This window comes from Rhincodon typus, chromosome 5 (genome assembly GCF_021869965.1).
Source record: "Rhincodon typus isolate 14 chromosome 5, sRhiTyp1.1, whole genome shotgun sequence".
In the NCBI taxonomy this organism is placed as follows: Eukaryota; Metazoa; Chordata; class Chondrichthyes; order Orectolobiformes; family Rhincodontidae; genus Rhincodon; species Rhincodon typus.
The window spans coordinates 103874300-103895137 of NC_063336.1; positions in this window are offsets into that span (position 1 = coordinate 103874300).

The following is a 20838-nucleotide window of genomic DNA, read 5'->3' on the forward strand; positions in this document are numbered from 1 at the left end:
TGCAGATTAAATGCAAGTGTCAAGCATTCATCATCACAGAGTAACTACTATATGGCCACAGGCAAATGGGAAGTGAAATTACAAAATCAATCCTTAGAGAAACATGAGGATTGCTCAAACTGAGGGAAAACATTAGAAGGGGCATTTTTGTCACATGTGGTGTTGTAGTAGCATCTCCATACATAACAATGGGCAGGAGTCCAGCTGAATTGTAATTTGAGTGCAAAATGCGCACAAGGATGCCAGAGCTGAGGGACATCATTGTACATTAGAAGATTTGAGATCATGATGCTGAGAAAAAACTGGCTGCAAAGTTTTATGCCGATACAAAAGAAGAGCTAAAGAGTCTGAAGTGATGTCTGGTGATGAAGAACTGGTGATAAAGAGAGTCGAAGTGAGATGGATACACTATTTTACCCCAAGTATTGCAGTAAATGCCTAGAAGTAGAACAGTGCGACAGCGCAGTTGCCAGAAGTACTGTGGGACAGAAATTTTTCATTCATCATGGTGACAAAGAGAAAGTAACAGATAATCCAGACCTGGGGGCTGAAGTGTTCCTTATATCCAGCAATCCAGAAGTGCAAATTAGCAATGCGGATGGCAGGCAGGCTGATACTTTTGCATCTGGAAAACAATCGGTTTTATAGGGGATATTGATACTGCCTAATCTTGATGGGTTGACCAGACTCCCTGAGGCAGTAGGCAGAACGCAGACAAGGATGTGTCAGGAGAGGAGACCACCAAAACAATATAAGATGTTGTATGATTCAGGGAACATAAAAGTGGAATCTGAAGATCAGTTTATTTTAGTTGATGAAACAGAGAAATAAAGTTCCAGTAGAACAGCACAACACAGGAACAGGCCCTTCTGCTGTTCCCAACCATGATGCCATTCTAAACTAGTCCCATCTGCCTGCACATGGTCCATATCACTCTATTTCCACCCTGATCATGTGTCTGTCCAAATGCCTCTTAAATATTGCTATTTTTACCCCAGGCCTTGTCATCACACGAGCTGATACCACACACATTGTCAGCTACTAATAGACCCCACTAGCAGCTTTTCATTCCAGCCCAGGTTGACCTTTGTCTGTCCAACTGTTTATCTCTATCTTTCGGTTCTATGTCCAACTATTGTTTACTCCTTCCACCTCCCCGACCCTATCTTCTGCATAAATACCTAGCTACCATCAGTTCTGAAGAAGGGTCACTGGACCCGAAATGTTAATTCTGATTTCTCTCCACAGTTGCTACCAGACTTGCTGAGTTTTTCAAGCAATTTCTGTTCTTATTGCTATTGTATCTTCTTTAACCACATCTCCTGGTAGCGCGTTTCAGGTACCGACCATCCTCAATGAAAAAAAGCTTGCCTCGCACATCTCTTTTAAGCGTTCCCCTCTCTCAACTTAAAACAATGCCCTCTGATATTTGACTTTTTGACCCTGAGAAAAAGACTCCAAATACCCACTCTATTCATGCATCTCATAATTTTATATACTTCTATCAGGTTGCCCCTCAGCCTCTGATGCTTAAATGAGAACAATCCAAGTTTTTTCAAATTCTCCTTAAAGCTCCAACCCAGGCAACATCCTGGTAAACCACTCTTGCACACTCTCCAAAGCCTCCACATCCTTTCGATTATCTGGCAATCAGAGCTGCACTCCAAATGTGTTCTTACTAAAGTTTTATACATTGGCAACATGACTTGCCAACTTTTATACCCTATGCCCCAAATGATGACGGTAAGCATGCCGTATGCCTTCATTACCACCATATCCACTTGTGTTGCCATTTTCAGGGAGCTATGGACTTGAACCCCAAGATCCCTCTGTATATTGATGCTCCTAAAGGTCCTGCCATTTACTCTATACTTTATCTTGCTTTGACCTCCCAAAGTGCATAACCTTACACATACCTGGATTAAATTCCATCTGCCATTTCTCCTCCCAACTGCCCAGCTGATCTATATCCTGCTGTATCTTTTGACAATCTTCCTCACTATCTTCAACTCCACTAATATTCATGTCATCTGCAAATTTACTAATCAGACTACCTGCATTTTCATCCAAATCATTGACATATATCACAAACAACAAAGGCCTCAGCACTGATTCTTGCAAAACATCAATGGTTACAGACCTCCAGTCAGAAAAACACCCCTCTATCTTCTATGACCGAGCCAATCCAACTTACCAACTCAGCATAGATTGCATGTGACTTCTTCTTTTGAACCAGCCTACAGTGAGGGACCTTGTCAAATGCTTTAGTAAGGTCCATGTAGACAACTTCCACTGCCCTATCTTCATCAATCATCTTTATCACTTTCTCAAAATACTCAATCAAATTTGTGAGACAAAATCTCCCTGTAAATAGCCATGCTGACTATTCCTAATAAGTCAATTCATTTACAAATATGAGTAAATCCTGTCCTTAAGAATCTTCTCCAATAATTTTCCTATCGCTGATATAAAGCTCACCAGACTATAATTTCCTAGATTATCCCTGTTGCCCTTCTTAAACAAAGGAACACAATTGGCTATTCTCCAGTCTTCTGAGACATTGCCTGTGATTAAAGAGGATACAAAGATCTCTGTCAAGACCGCAACAATCTCTTCCCTTGGCTCCCTCAGTATCCTGGGATAGATCCCATCAGGCTTAAGGATTTATCTACCTCAATACTTTCAAGATACCCTATACCTCCTCCTTCATAGTATCAACGTGCCCTAGAATATCAACATACCCCTCTCTAATCTTACCAGCATCCATGTCCTTCTCCTTGATGAATACCAATGCAGAGTACTCATTAAGGACATCACCCACTTCCTCTGGCTCCATGCATAAATTCCTTCCTTTGGCACAACCTTTCCTCAGCTACCCTCATGGTCCTAAGTACACATGTATGTGTACATGTATGGGGGAGGATTTAAACCAATCTGGCAGGGGAGTAGGACCCTAGGCAGCAATGATACAAGAGAGAAGATTGAGGCTAGTACAGAAGTTAGAGAGAGCAATTAATTAGATAAGGCAGGCAAAAGCACTACAGAGATTGAGTGGAGACTAATGAATTAAACTGCATTTATTTCACTGCAAGAGGCCTGACAGATAAGGCACGTGAACTTAAAGCATAGAAGGAAACATGGGACTGGGATATCACACATTTTACAGAAACATCGCTGAGGGAGGGACAGGACTGGCAGCTCAATGTTCTGGGGTACAGAAGCTTTAAGAATGATAGAAGGGGATGCAAGAGAGATGGGGGGATGGTGTTTTTGATTAGGGAAAATATTACAGCTGTACATAGAGAGGATATTCCTGGGGTATCATTCAGTGAAGCTATATGGATGGAACTGAGAAATAAGAAGGGGGTGATCACTTTGATGGGATTGTAAAATAGTCAGCAGGAAATTGGGGAGCAAATATGTAGGGAGATCACAGATAGCTGTAAGAACAATAGCGTTGTAATAGTAGGAGATTTTAACTTTCCAAAAATAGACTGCAACTGCCATTAAGGGCTTGGGCAGGGAGGAATTTGTTAAGGCTGTTCAAGAAAACTTTCTCAATCAAAATGTGGATGGCCCTACTAGAAAAGAGGCAAAACTCTTCCTGCTCTTGGGAAATAAGGCAGGGCAAGTGACTGAGGTGTTAGTGGGTATGCACTTTAAGACTAGTGACTTTAATTTTATTAGTTTTAAAATAGTTATCGGAAAAGGATAGGCCTGGTCCACAACTTAAGGTTCTGTGAAAAAAGACATGGAAGCTAGAGAACCCGGGGAAATAGTGATGTCTTGAAAAGAGTCCACATTACAGAAGAGGAGATGCTTAAAACGCATAAAAGTAGATAAATTCCCAGGACCTGATCAAGTGTATCCCAGGACATTGTGGGAAGAAATTGCGGGGCCGCTAGCAGAGCTATTTGTATCATCGACAGCCATGGGTGAGGTGCTGGGATACTGGAGGGTGGCTGATGTTGTGCTATTCTTTATGAAAGGCTGCAAACAAGTGCCATAGAACAACAGACCAGTGAAATTGACATCAATTGTGGGCGAGTTGTTGGAGATGTTACAAATTTGTGTAGAGTAATCGTGAATTAGAAAGCAGGAAGTTCGAACTTGTTTGTAAAAAAGAATGATAAGAGAGAAGATTGCGTTAAAGTTAAAGTGCTTTTCCAAGCTTAGAGATTTATACAGAAAATGTGTCTGTATGTAGTTGAAGGGGTACAGCCAGTTCTGAAATTGAAACATGTATCAGTTGGCTGTGTGATTGGAAACCTTAGGTTTCTTTTGATGTTTTGGCAATGAGCTGGAATCAGCCAATTAATTTAAACCAAGCAACTTAGCAACTGAAAGCCAATTGAATTTAAATCTGATGGTTTTGACAACCTCGGACCAATGCTATTGTAAGAAAATTGATATGTCATCCAAGATATATAAGGAGAAGGATTTGAAAATCACTGTGAGAGTGAACCATCATCTGAGAAATAAGCATCTAGCTCTAATAAGAAGTCGCTAAGCACTCTAAGAAAGCAGCATCTATCCATAAACAGTACAATGGCACTTCTAGCTAAGAGTCCTCACAGAAGACTTCACAGAGAGAACATCCCTGACAGCTGGATCAGCAGAAGAAAGGCATTTATGACTTGAGAACAGCAGAAGAAAGGTGTACAGTCTTTGAGAGACTAAGTTTTAATTTATTTTCTTATTGCTTGGATTTATATAAGTGGGACTTGTGTTTATTGGAACGGCATACCAGTAGAATTTAATTCAGTTAGGAAATAGTAGTTAAGGGGGAATTGTTCTGTTTGTTAGAAATTCTGTTAATTTGTTCACTGTTAAGGTTACATAAATAAATTGTTACTTGTCACTTACAAAGTGAATATTTGGGATTTTCTTTCATTTAACCTCTCCTTCTCCATAACAGATTTACGGATTAGTGAGGTGAGGCAAGCTTCTCTGCGTGTTTTGGGTTTAATTATTTGAAGGGGTCCTCTATTCCTGCCATAACAGATTGGGGGCTTGTGTTTCAATTTTAATTATCAGAGGGGTTTGAACTCCCTTTCCTAACAGAGGGGATTCTGAGAGCCAGGATTTACATGCATTTGGAAAGGCAAGGACTTATTAGGGATAGTCAATATTGCCTTGTGTGTGGGAAATTTTGTCTCACAAACTTGATTGAGATTTTTGGAGCGGTGTTCAAGAAGATAGATGAAGGCAGGGCAGTAGACGTTGTCCAAATGAGCTTTGGCAAGGCCTTCAACAATGTTCTGTATGGTAGACTGCTTAGTAAGGTTAGCTCGCTTAGGATCAAGGGAGAGATTGCCAATTGGATACAAAATTCGCTTGGTGGTGTGAGCCAGAGGGTAGTAGTGGAGGGTTGGGACATCATGTTATAGCTATACAAGACAATTGTAAAGCCAAATTTGGAGACTGCGTACACTTCTAGTCCCCCTGCTTTAGGAAGGATGCTATTAAACTGGAAAGGGTACAAAAAAGATTTACAAGAATGTTACCAAGATTGAGGGTTTGAGTTATAAGGAGAGGCTGGATAGGCTGGGAGATTTTTCCCTGGACTGTAGGAAGCTGAGGGGTGACCTTATAGAGGTATATAAAATCATATATAAAAGATTAGGTGAATAGCCAAGGTCCTTACCCCAGGGTAGGTGAGTCCAAAACTAGAGGGCATAGGTTAAAGGTGATAGGGCAATTATTTAAAAGAGACCTGAGGGGCAACTTTTTCAAGCAGAGGTTTTTGCTTTTATGGAATGAGATGCCAGAGGAAATGATAGAGGCAGGTACAATTACAACATTTAAAAGATGTTTGAACAGGTATATGGATAGGAACGGTTTTGAGAGATATGGGCCAGATACAAGTGAATGGGACCAGTTCCTGATCCTCTGATGATGTCTGACCTACTGTGCTTTTCCAGCTTCGGATCTATTGCCTCTGGCTTCCAGTATCTGCAGTCCTTACTGTCTCCAGTTCAGTTCAGGAAACTGGTTGGCATGGACAATAGCTGTCAATGGGGCTGTTTCTGTGCATGATTTATGATTCTATTTGATTTTTCCCTGATCTTCCACATCTCAAAGGAGGAGCATACCACCGCATTAACTTCCATTATTAACTTCTTGTAACTATTGGTTTAAAAGAAAAGGAAAGACTTTGCCTTGCCTTACTTTAATGTTGCTCACCCTCTTCAGTGAAGCCTAATGCTCACCAAAGGCCACACTTTGACATCAACAGCAGCACATTGACCACACAGCTCCTCTCCAAAGAACTGAAATACTGATCAAGAGGCTGAAATTACACTGAACTTAACCGACATTCAGAATTCATTCATTCAATGAGTTAAGAAAATAAGTTTATTAAGTTTGTTTGCAAAATGTATTGGATAATGGATGGAGTCTAACCTATCTCCACCAAGAAGAACGTAATAAAGGAAAATTTGACAAACATGTAAATGTCATAGTCAGATTTGGGATATTGTAAAGGAAATTTAATTAAAATGTTACCGACAGATTTTGAGAATTCATGTAATTATTTGGAAAGTTGCCATATGGGATAATGACACAAGTCAAACAAACAAAGGTAGCACACTTTGAATTTGGCAAAGGAGAGATGTCATGATGATAACTGAGTGTGTGTGTACTTCAATGTTGGATACTTTATGGTGTTCAGATAAGATACTGTAAAATACACTCTGTACTACGTATAGGATCATGTGGTGGATGGTCAGATAGCATGTGTTGTGATGGTTGCCAACATGCCAGATTAAATGATGTGACACCTACAGCCAAACATGTGACTTTGAGGATTGTTCTTTCAGCCTGAGATGTGACCGTTACAATGTAATATTTCGATTTATTTCAGACCCTGGTTCAATTGTTTTTTCCTCCAGAAACAATGTATAATAGATATATAAGAAACACTGGAGTGTTTGCTACAATGTGCTCGGTTAATAGAGGGATATTGATTTGTTGTTTATTTAGCAATCACAAGAGCTCAATGTAAAATCAACTGTCTGTTTGATTCTGTTTTGGGAAAATACAAAGCAAAATTTTGACAACACTCATGCAATGAGATCGAGCGATTGGAATTGCAATTGTATGAGCTTTTCTGTACAAAGCCAACCAGATATATAGCATTACAGTCATACTTAAGTTAAAACGTATCTTTTTAAAATTAAACTGGTTTAAACTACTTTAAAATCCAATAAAAGCATAGTTTATTTCTTTTTGGAAAAAAAATGACATGCTTTTACTTAAAGAGTGTTGATTCCAAATGTGTGAAATACAGCACTGCCGTATGTACTCTGTAACTTACGATTTAGAATACAAAATCCTTCACAATCAAAACTTCTATTATTTTATTCATCAAGAGCATTTATTTCAAAGCATCTTTACTAAAAGTGGTTTTGTACAAATTATATAAATAGAAGCTAATCAAGGACCTATGATCAGGTAATTTATTATGTGAGTTAACATTGTGATATATTTGCAAATTGTTCCAATGGTTAAATACATATTGTATCCAGTGAAACTGTAATGTGTTTCAATTAGTTATTAATGGCATTATTCAATTCAATGGGATTTACCAGATATTACTGCATTAAGCTTGCACATAAATCTACCTGTCGATGTATGAAGAGAAGATTATCAAGCCCTACGTCAAGTATTCACAATGGTTACCTTTGTACAGGAAATGGTGATATCTGGGTGGTGAAGTGGTCAGCATTGCTGCCTCACAGTGCCAGGGACCTGGGTTCAATTCTAGCCTTGCATGACTGTGTGGAGTTTGCATGTTCTCCCTGTGTCTGCATGGGTTTCCTCTGGGTGCTGTGGTTTCCTCCCACAGTCCAAAGATGTGTAGGTTAGACGGATTGACCATGCTAAATTGCCCCAGGATGTGTGAGCTAGGTGGATTAGCTATTGTAAACATGGGGATAGGGTCAGGGTACCGTCTTCAGAGAGTTGGTGTAGACTTGTTGGTCCAAATGGTCTCTTCCTGTGTTTTTAGGGATTCTACAATTAACACCCTTCAATTAATTGCACACACGTACATAGTCTGCAACATCACGTATGTAGGAACTTGTTAATTCACAATTTGTAAGTGGATGTTAAAGTCCTTAAATGTGTAATCATGGGACTATCCAAACAGTTGGCTGAAAATGTGACAGACTCTCAGAGTACAAGCAATTACTACCTGTGTAAAGACTTAGTCAACAAAATAACTTTTGACAATTTAAGAATCAAATTACGGCCCAGATTTTGTAGACATGCAATATTGGACAAACAGTACCAACTATTCACCACACTTACACTTGTCCACAGATTATTTTCATCAACTTTTGCACTGGAGTTTTCAATAATTAGAAATTCAAATAAGACTGGACATCTCTACAAAGAATGTGGAACCTGTGTGATCAGGTCAAGCAACTGTACACTTTATCCAATCATACTGAAGAATCCTCTTGGGCAAGGATGTATAAGTTAGGATACTTCTTGCCAATTCATTGACAGAAAACAAAATAAAGAGATGAAAGGAAAGATATGATTAAAAGAGATGAGAGAAAGAAAGGGATTTGAAAATAATGTTGATAGTAATTAAAATTATTTCATCCTTAAAAATATGCTTAAACTGGAGTGGACAGACTCTAACTTTTTCTAGCTTGTTCAGTAGGTATCTATTATGTAAGTACTGAACTTCCATAACTTTGAAAGCCAATTCTCTCTGGTGAGAAACTGCTTTAGCAAATGCGCTGGAAGAGATATGCTAACATGAAATGGTTTTGTAGGCAAAACCTGAGCCATCTAATTACACAAATATTACAGGCTGATTGACAGAAGACAATTAAGTTGTCACTTCAGAAAATTACTGTTTGTTTTGGAAAGCCTTGAACAGACTGAAGTACATTGACTAGGACTGAAAGAAGGGGTATCAGGCCATAATCTGTGTACACAACTCAAGTCCATTTATCATTTCTTCAATTGATTGCAACACCAAGATTGTCAATAATGTTGCCCTTGCCAAGGAAACATTGATTAGATCAATCCAGCAGGTAAGGGTAGATGTGAAAGTACTATTTCTTGTGAAAAATAACTGCTCCCACTGTTGTTGATGCCAGGTCAGATAATATTGGCTAATTTAGCTCAACTTAACATATTTGTTATGAAAGTATTTGCTTGAATAAATCAAGCTTCTCTTTGAGTCTTTTTGGACAGACTTTAATGCATGGGAAGCTGAGCTTTGGTTCTGTTTTGAACAAGATTCATTTTTGTGATGCACTTTTTTAATCACTTGTAGTCCTTGATATTACTCAACAGCGTGCCAGAGGATGGATGTTTCAAAGCAAAATTATTTTGACATGGAGGTGTAACAGGTCCACTCTCACCTGTGTTTACAAGCAGATGTTAGAATGTGGCAATAACCATATCCCAGTAAACTACTTCAAAAGGTAAGCCTAACCAGGTGAGGGTAGCTGTCAGGTCTGCTACACTGGGTGATTTATGGATTCATATACTCTGATGTGTAAAGTCTGATTCTGCCAAACTGCACAGATAAGACTGGCCTAAGATTGAATAGGTGGATTCAAGGCAGATTGGCACCATATTGTGAAAAATGCAAAGCTCAACAAGGGAGTTGCCTTGGTCACTCATTGCATTCAGATCTACCTCCAGCAGTCCAGACCCCCTGGGTCCAGATAGGTCAGAATGAGTCAGTGAGGTTATTGATATGCAACTCTTGCTCATTATAATCAAATTCATAACCAAGTCACATTCATCATCTTTCCATCATGTGTTTTCTCTCATCAGTCTGTCACTTTTTGCAATGGATGAGACATTTTGCAGTAGGTGTAGATTATATGTAGGTGGGAACTATAACCATGAACTTGAACACAAATGATTCAGTTCATCAAATTGTTTTTGACTGGAAAGATACAAGTGGAACTCCTACACTGCTCAAATCCCTATTATGAGGAAAGGGCTAAAACAGTGTCCTATAGATTGTTTACTTCCAGTAGGCCACAGCTGGCAGGCATCATATTAAATGTCAATAAGCCAATCTCCAAAGAGAAAGTGAAGGTGACATCAGACACCAACAACTACAGGAGTTCATGAATGCAGATTATCACAACCCTTGGTAGGACAATAAATGTAGGCCTAGCCAACAGCACCCACATCTCATAAAAGAATAATTAAAATTGACGAATGTAAGCTATAGGAAATGAGTGCTTGTTGTGCTTTCTTTCAAAGTGGCCATAGAAGATACGATGGATGGTGTCCAGTTTCTGTAGGCTTTGCTGTCATGAATCATCTTGTCAGTATATTGGCTTAAGGACGTCAGTAGATGTTTGAAGATGCTCAAAATCCCTCTGCATGGCAACAGGCAAGCAACTCTCTGTGTAAACACCCCTACAGCAACCAATGCTGATGAAGCCAAGGTTAAATTTTCTGATACCCCCAACTCCTAGATTGCTACAGTGGCAATGTCAGCCAAGCAAATAATTCTTGGTAACTTCAATGTAAAAGTTAATGCAGATTACCAAGCGGAAAGGTATCATTGGAAAAAATGGATTGGTAGTTGTAATTGCAATGGTCTCTGTCTGAAGATGTGCGCTCACCATGAATTCCCAATCACGAACACTGTTTTTTCTTACCTCCCTCATCACTACTTATTTTAATAGATGCACACATTCTATGCATTAGCACCTAATCAACTATATCATTACCAGGCAAAGGAATAGGCAGCGTGTAAGTCTAAGCAAAGCCATGTGTGGTGCTGACTACTGGACGATCACCATTGTGTCATTTCAAAGCTAAACAACAAGATCGATCCCCTTCAGTTTTCAGGAAATGAAAATCTAGAAGGGTCTCAAGGCTCATACATGCAGTCATGAAGGAATCTCTCTCAGAGAAGTACGTGGCTCGCCTATGTACAGTGAAGGTGGAAATATATTGCATTGAGGATGTTTGGACGACCTTCAGGGTTATAATGTAATCTGTTTCCCACAGCCCTTTGGCACCACCTCTCATAAGCATCAAGATTAGATTAGATGACAGCAATGAGTAATTGAGAAACTACTAGAGGAAATGCTTTGCCTGTATCGGGCTTTCCTCAATGATAAATTATCGCTATCCAAGTATGATGCCGACCAAAACATTTACAGGATTGCTACTCTAAACTCAGAGAGATTCAAGAAACATGAGTTAATGAGAACTCAGACAAATACAGACCACAAAGCCTGGAAGCAATTCCACATTGCTCTGAAATTTGTCTGTAGGTCCCAGGCTACTGGTGTATAATCAATCCTTGGTGCTGGCAAATCAACATCGCTCAGAGAAAAACCCAAATTCTAGAAAATTGGCAAGCAGATTGCTCTTTTGATGACCTTCCTGCATTGTTAGAGATGATATACACACTCAAACTCTTGTCCAGTGGTAAAAATTCCAGGTCGATGCTATCTCAGTTGATGTCTACAAAGACTGAGCTCAATGCCTGGTCAAAAAGTTCACTGAACTCTTTCAGTCTGTGTAAGAACAAGGAACTATCCTGCACGAATACAAAGACAACCCCATTGTTGACCTTTACAAGCAGAAAAGAACTCATCATTCCTCAGATAAACATAGAATCTCATTCCTCTTCATTGTGGACAGAAATCATCACCGGAATTCCTCTGAATGCTTTGTACAACATCTTGATTTAGATCTGCTGTCAGAGAGTCAGTGCAGTTTCAGAAAAGATCAAGGAACTACTGTCTTGGTGTTTACAGTTAGACATCTCCAAGATGTTAACAAAGAACAGAACACAGACTTCCTCACCATGTTTATTGACCTGACCAAGATCTTTCACACAGTCAGCTGTGACAGCCTTCAGCAGGAAATGGAGAAAACCGAACGTCTACAGAGACATAGTCCTGTCCTTTCTGCTCTACTCATGTCAGACCAGCCTCCGTGCCAGCATCATGCCAAGAAGCTGAACTACTTTTACTTAAGCTACCTTCTGAAGACCAAATGGCATGACAAAATACAAGACACTAAATTCTTCACCTGAGCTGACAGGTCAATGACTGAGACTATATTGAGATAATCACAACTGAATTGGGCTTGTGTTCACAGAAAGCCTGGCAATCACTTACCAAAGCAAAAACTCTATGGAGAACTTGAGTCTGGCAGTGCACTCTAATCACAGTGAAAGGAAGTGCTCTGAAAGTCACCTTGAAAGCTTCACTCGTGAGTGTTGATACTGATTTCATCTCCCAGCAGAAGCTCACCCAGAATTACTGAATCCGGCACAACCAAATAAAAAAGGGTGCTCCTTCAAAAGCAAGTGCATGTAACAGCCACAAATAGGAAACCTCAAACCAGCAGCTCATCCAAAATTCAATTGTCAGTAGTACGCTTTTCCATTTGTTGTAGAACCTTCTGGGTGTGCGTCAGCTTTAGTGGTCACCAATGTATCCATTGGAATCCAAAAGCCCAGATGATAAAAAATAGAACAGGGAAGTAAGGAGCAACAATAGACCATTTGGCCCTTCAAGCTTGCTTGCTCTGCCACTCAACATGATCATGAATGATCCCCTATCTCAATGCGATATTCCTGGCTTTCTCCCCATATCTTAAACATAAAAAATCATCTACCTCTTTCTTAAATATATTCAGTGACCTGGCCTCCACAACCTTCTATGGTAGAGAATTCCATGAATTCACTACCATTTCACTGAATTAATTTTTCATTTCAGTCCTAAATAGTCTGCCCCATATCCTGAGACTATGACCCCTGGTTATAGAATCATCAACCAGTGGAAACATCCTCCCTGCTTCTAGTCTGCTCAGCCCTGTTAGAATATTATACATTGCAATCAAATCTCCTCTTGATTTTCCATGTTCTAGCGAATACATGCCCAACTAAACAAATCTCTCTTCATACTACAGTACTATCACCCCCTAGTACCAGCCTAGTGAACCTTCACAGCACTCCCTCTATGGGATGTATATCCTTTCTTAGGTAAGGAGTTCAAAACTTGCAAGCAATACTCCAAGTATAGTCTCACCAAGGCCCCTGTACCTGCAGTAAGACATTTCTATTTCTGAATTCAAATCTTTTTGAAATGAAGCCAATATATTAGCCTTCGTAATTGCATGGGTACCTGCCTGTCTACTTACATTGATTCGTGTACAATGACCCACATATCCCTTTGCACATCCACACTTCCCGTATATGGCCATTTAAATAGTACTCTTCTTTTCGATTTTCACACCAAAGTGTCTTATGGATCCATAAATAATTTGAGGATTTTTCATTGTTCTAATTTGATGGCTACCACAGCTGCACAGATTTTTTTTTTTCAAAATATTTTTTATTCTGGATTCCCTGGCATGACAATTATGAATGTTTGATAAAAGAGTACCTGACGATCGCTGACAATATAATTTAGGCTACCTTGTGCTTTTGGTACTGTTCTAATTTCTCAACTGATTACATTCTATCCACAGCACAATTTGGAGCCGCAATATTTCTACATGTCAGGGTGAAGCGTACAACTTCACATTTAACCACGTTGTACTGCACCTGACACAAGCCTCATTATCTTCGCCACAAACAATCAGCTAGAAGAGATTTCATCAGAACAGTTCTAAAAACCCCTTTCTGCTTAATAAAAATTTTAATTAAATAGTAACTAAGTAGAATCTTTTTGAGGAATAGGAAGGAAAAATAACAGAATGAGGCTAATAAAAGAAGTGCATTGTAAAAGATAACAGTGTTATTAAAAAAATGTAGCTGGGAAAGTGAAGAATGACCCTATTAAAAATGGAGAGCTTGGGGACAAGCGAAGCAGAATGGGGTCATTGAAAAAAAAACAAGCTGTGAAAAATAGAAAATGAGTGATTAAAGAGAAAGGAGCAAAGTATTATGATGTAGAAAGAGAGAGAATTGGCTTACAAAGAGCTATATTTGAAGACGGCGAGAAACAAAAGCATTTAAAAAATTGGTATATGGTATATAGAAGAATCGAACAATATACTTTCAAACAATAGATTCTATCTGCTCATTTCATCTTTATCTCTTTATTCTGCAAAACGAAATGTATGTTTCCAACTTATCTGATAATCCACTGGTCCATGTCAGGTTAGGGCCCATTCATCCGCTCTTTGTCTAACCAATACAAGGCATCCAGGTTACTTCACTACTTCAAAGTTTGATACCGTTCTGTTCTGCTTTTGTGAATAAATTACTTGCTTTACATTGCTTCTAATCAATTTTCTGCTTTCACTCATGTTGTCTCGTGAGTTGCAGTTATAGTTTTAACCCACCATTTTTCAGTTTGCATTCCTGCTCAGCTGTAAGGCTATTACCAAATTTGCAAACAAAATCTGACAGATCCATAGATATTTTGGGGATTTTTCACTGCTCTTTTGTGATGGCTTTCACAGCCACACAGGCTCTTTTTGAGATTTTTTTTTTATTTTGAATTCCCTAACATGGCTATCATAGGTGTTTTATAAAGGAGTACCTGAGGATCACTGAAAATATAATTTGGGCTTGTGGTACTCTCTCATTTTTCTCAATTGATTACATTCTATCCACAGCAGAACTTGAAGCTCTACAATTTTGAGACCATTCACTGCTTAAATTAAAAATGGAGACTGGTCTCTGGATTCCACTCGCAGGTAGAATTGTAAATGTAATATTATGTGACACGTTATAAATTGTAGAACACTGAAATAGTCAATTAAAGTAGTATGACAGCTCCTGAGTGAAACTCAGTGGACACCTCGGGGGAAAAAGAAATCACAATACTCTGGTTTCTCAAGAATGGGCTCCAGAAGAATACTATCTGGCTGGCAAAACCACTGGCCACACTTCAAATCATTTCCATCTACATTGACAATGAAAATAGTTTCTGGTGACAACTCGTCTATGCACAGTCCCAAAACCTGGAGAAGCCACATAATACATAAATTAATGTATGAGATATGGCGGTGCATTCATTATATAACTGGATTGGTAATCGAGGCAACTAAACTGAACCCAAAGAATGCAAATTAAAATTCCATCATGGTACCTCCAGAATTTGAATTACATTTAGCATAAACAGAATACAAAAAGTTAGTATCATTAAAAAACCATAAAAGTTGTGGTGATATCGTCAAAACCCAGCTGGTTCATTTACATCCTTCATGAGAGAAATCTTGCCCTTACCTCGTCTGATTTACGTGAATTGCCACTTTCTTGGCTTCAGTGTGGACTTTGTCTACTGCCCTCTGAAGTGAAGTAGCAAGCTATTGAGTTGTATTAAACCCAACCTGCAGCAGTTCAAGAAAACCAACCACTACCTTCTCAAATCCACTAAGATGAGTGATAAATACTGGTCTTGAAAGCAGCCACAACATCTCAAGAAAAGCTAGTACACTTTATACTCCATCCCTCTGCCCTTCTCCCAAGTTTTTCCACCTCTGCCACTTCCCCTTTCCCTTAGTTCTTCTTCCTGTTTTCATCCATTCCATTTGTTTTTCTCCTATCCAAACTTCCTCTACTCATTCCTTCCTGCATTTTCATTTCTTCTACTCTCCTGTTGCTCTCCATCCATTCGCCATCTTCTCTAGTCTTGCATTTCTCCTAACTGACACTTTCCACTGCCTATTATTATTCCTTTTTTCCTCCTGTCCTCCTTTATCTCTGCTCTGTCCCTTCTAAAACATTTCATTCTCTCATCCCTTTCCCTCCCTTTCTCATAGACCCTTCTCTCCTTATCTGTTCTTCAACAGTTCCTTCCCTGTAAATGTGGTTTTGATTCCCCTTGTTCAACACCACAGGACATAAATTATTTAAGTTGTAAATAGTCACAACAATCTGTTGTTATTGTGTGCATATGGTGGTATAATGGTCACGTTATGTGAGAATTTTAATGTGATTGTCCTGCTATAATAACCACAAAACTTCCTCATACAACACACAATTATAACAGATTCTGAGCTGTACCCTCACTGTTTTCCAACTTGTTAATCAGGGCTCAATGATAGCGCTTACACTTTAATTCATTCAAGACCAAAAATGCTCAAAAGGGGAGATATGGTAGCCACCTCCAAAAGTAATTGGAAGAACTTTTGTATGCACTACAGAACCACCAAAACTGGACATAATTTCTGACACGGGAACAAAATTTGCTATTTAGGCATTTGTGAAGGGAAAATTTACCTAAGGGTAAAAATGTACTTTTTCAAACTGGAATGAACAAATTGAAATGTGGTCTTCCCTGACAGAAATGTATTTTAATTGATAATAACTGGATTAATGATTTCTATTTGTTTAAATATATGATCAATTCATAGCGATGCAAAAAAATGGTGAAACCTTTAAACTTTACAGATAAGGTTAGGAATACTGGAAGTCCATGTGAAGTTGAAATTTATTTGGTAGAATTTAATTGCATCCAGACACTGAGCCAAAATGTTCCAGCACAGCTACCACACTGGCAGCTATCCAACAATAGGAAAAATTGCCTGGGTATATCCTGTCTACAAAAAGCAGGACAAATCCAATCTGGCCAATTACTGCACCTTCGGCCCTCTCCCAAGCATCAAAGTGATGCAAGGGGTCATCAACAGTGCTATGAAGCAGCACATATACAGCAATAACTTAGTCACAGATGTTTGGTTTGTGTTCTGCCAGTACTACTCAGCTTCTGACCTCATTATAACCTTAGTCTAAATATGGACAAAAGAGCTGAAATTTAGAGGTGAAGTGAGAGCGACTGTCATTAACATCAAGACCACATCTGACCAAATGTAGAAAGAGCCCTAGCAAGATTGAAATGCAAGTGACTGGGGATCAGAAGAAAAACTCTCCACTAGGTGGAACAAAAGAAGATGGTTGTGGTTGTTGGGGACCAATGATCTCAGCCTTAGGACAATGTTACAGGAATCCCTCGGGGTAGTGTATTGGGACCAGCCATCTTAGCTCTTTCATCCATGACTTGCCCTTTATCACAATGTCAGAAGTGGGGATAATTGCACCAATTACATAGTGTTCAACTAATCAGATACTCAAGCAGTGAAGATACATAATACAGAAGGTCCAGATAAAATGCAGTCTTGGACTGATGATTGGCAAGTATCATTTACACAAAATGTTCCAGACAATAGCCAGCACCAACAAGAGAGTCTAGCCATCTCCCCCAGACAACCAATGATTGTTAAATCTCACAGCATCGGGATTGTTGGGATTTCTATTAACTAGACAATTAACTAGGACAACACTCAAGAAGCTTGACACCATCCAGGACAGATGTGCCGACTTCATCAGCACCTCATTCATTACTGGCACACTGCAGCAGCATCACGCACTATTTTCTGCAGTAACTCAAGGTCCAAAATCACACAACACCAGGTTATAGTCCAACAGGTTTATTTGAAATCACAAGCTTTCAGAACGCTGCTCCCTCCTTAGGTGACTTCCGAAAGCACGTGATTTCAAATAAACCTGTTGGACTGTAACCTGGTGTTGTGTGACTTCTGACTTTGTCCAACCCAGTCCAACACTGGCACCTCCACATCATGCAGTTACTCAGCAAGACTCCTTGCTGACAGCACCTTCAAACTCCATTGCTTCTACCACTTAGATGAACAAGGGCAGAACGTACATGGAAACACAACCACCTGCAAATTCCCCTCAAAGCTACACACTGTCATGAGTGACTCGGAACTACATTGCCATTCCTTCATTGGGTCACACTCCAAGAATTCCTTCCCTCACAGCACTGTGAGTGTACCTACACCACATGGCCTGCAGGGGCTCAAGAAGATGCCTACCAACATCTTTTCAGGGACAATTAAGAATGGTGAACAAATGTTGGCTTTGTCTGTGATACACATATCCCAGGAATGAATGTAAAAATGTTTCATATCAAATCAAATTGATTGCAGCAAGTTTAAAAAATTACTGTTAAATGAATAAAAGCTTTAAAAAAATCAACATGTCAAATGAGGGTGACTGATATGGTTCGTCTCTCGCTTTTTCACAAAAATGGACTGCAGAGAAATGATAAGCTTCTCAGGCAGCTGATTTTAATTGTTAAAGTCTGCTCCAGTGACTTAACATAAAATCTAGGTTGATATTCCAGTGCAGTACTGCAAAATGCTACATTGTCAGCAGTTACATCCTTGAAATGGCATGTTGAACCAAAAGAACAGATCTTTTACGTCTAACCTCTTAAATTAATCTGAAAGATGCTATGGCACTACTTTGAAGAGAATTACCCCCAGTGTCCTATCCAATTTTTAGCCCTCAGCATCATTACAAGCTGATTAAAAGCTCATTATCACATTCATGTTTGAGGGAATTTACAGCACCCAATTTGGCTGTTGCATTTCCTGCAACAGTGACTGCACTTCTGAACTAATTAACTGGCTGTAAAGTACTTTGAGATGTCACAAAAAGCACCATATAAATGCTTTCCAACCTTGCGTGATCTGCATACTGTTTGGTTCAATATGTGCATAATGTCACAGGTGATTAGATAAACTGTAAAAATTACTCTGGAGTAATTTTATTTAATATTTAGTTTTATATATGTCGCTGGGGGGATGAAGTCCCAAAACTTCGGGCGGCGGTGGTGGAGAACGTAGATTCATCCACTAACTTCCTTTATTAGAAACTGCAGCTGCTCAAATTAATTTCATGCTTTGAAATGCTAATGTGTGCAAGACAGCATACTTAATGAAATAGACATTAATTATCTGTAAAAGGCTACCCGGAGAAGATAGTTAATGTAGTCCCATGAACACCTGAAGCTACAGAAAGCTTCCTTTAGTACGAAAGTATGTATTAGCTAGTTAATTCAGTTCAGATTTCAGCTCCATTTCCATTTCTGAAGTTGATAATTAACTCAGTGGTAAGTAGCAGTGTAAACTGTATTTTCATCAAAACCAACACAGACCATCATGGCAAAAAAAAAATTCTCAAGTCATTTTAACCGAATCTTTCCTTAAAAGTTTCTTAAACTCAGTATTGTGCGTTTTAGACTGCTGTATAATTGCACTTGTTTGTGAACTGTGTTTGTGAAACAATAGTCTGTTGAAAATACTAAAATTAGACTTTTAAAAAGTCATATAGAACAGGAATAAGCCAATGTAATTAGATAGCAAAATGTGTCATTTAATGTAAAATTAAAGCTAAAGGCTTCGAAGGCATCTTTTCTTAAATGCATTGGTTTATCATCCAACCTTTGGATTGTCTCTTTACATTGGTTCTTACATTAATGGCTCATCAATAGCATTGAGATAACAAGGTGTAGAGCTGGATGAACACAGCAGGCCAAGCAGCATCATAGGAGCAGGAAGGCTGACGTTTCGGGCCTAGACCCATCGAAAGATTTTAAATCTCAAGTTGTCCTAAAGCACTTTATAGTCAATGTAGTATTTTTTGAAACGTAATCTCTTTTGTAACTTAGGAAACATAGGGTAAACTGCAGTTCAATTTATAAGTTCAGGGCAACGACAGATTTTAATTATGACATATAATCAGGATCTTTTTTGGGCCCTTTAGGGCTGGATCAACTTGAACTTGCTTTCTGGTACGCACTTGATACAAATACATTGAAAACATGGATTTCATTGCCAACTTCAAAAGCCTATTACAGTAAATAAAACGTGGTATGAAAAAATTTAAAAACAAACAAGAGATAATTGAACAGTCATATTTCACATCGGTTTTGTAGAATTTAGCTTTGCTATGTAATTTCTGAACACAATTAGATTTTAAATGGCTAAGAGGTCAACAAGTGGGCCCTGTTGTGGAGCAATGGTACTCTCCCTACCCCTGGACCACAAGGCCTGTGTTCAAGTCCCACCTGCTCCAGAGGTGTGTAATAACATCTCTCAACAGGTTAATTAGAAAAATAGGTTAACTTATATTAAAAAAAAGTCAACATTTTTAGAAGAATTCATTAATGGGATGAAGGTGTCACTGGCTAGGCAGCATTTATTGCCCATCCCTAATTGCACAGAAGACAGTTAACAGCCAACAATATTGCTGTGGGTCTGGATTCACATGCAGGCCAGACCAGGTAAGGATGGTAGTTTCCTTCCCTAAAAGACAACAGTGAACTGGATGGGTAATTCCAACAATGCATTTATGGTCATCATTAGATCCTTAATTCCAGATATTTATTGAATTCATGTTTCACCATCTGCTATTGCAGGATTCAAACCTGGGTCCCGAGAATGTTTTCTGGGTCTCTGGATTAACAGTCCAGCAATAATACCACTAGGCCATCACCTCCCTTTGTTAATTGTAGAGCGTCTATAACAGTATCATTAACATTTAAAAAAGTAGAGGCTTTTACCATCCTTAACTTTCAGAAGGCTGATTTTAAAAAAGTTTGAAACAATTTTAATAACTACTTCAACATTTGGCATCAAAACTGGATTAATACTTGCAACGAAGTGACAGAATCAACTGTTAGACTTACCCTACACTGATAGTTGATTGATTAATTGGATGGAGATTTAAAATAGGTTCAAGGATCCATGCAACATTTGGTTGCTGTATGACAATATGGCTGCAACTAGAGTTCTTGCAGGGATATTAACTGAGTTTAAGGAAAGGATTTTAACTAGTTTAGCAGGGGAGGGCCACCAGGATGAAGCATTGTTGAGGTGATATCTGACACCCAGTGAAATGGAAGACAAGCAGCATTAGAAATAGTACTGTTGATTAAAGAAACATGTCAAAGCCTTTCTTCTTGCACACATCAAGATACATAAAAGAATATCATAGAATCCCTACAGTGTAGGAGCAGGTCATTTGGCCCATTGAGTCCACGCTGACCCTCTGAAGAGCAT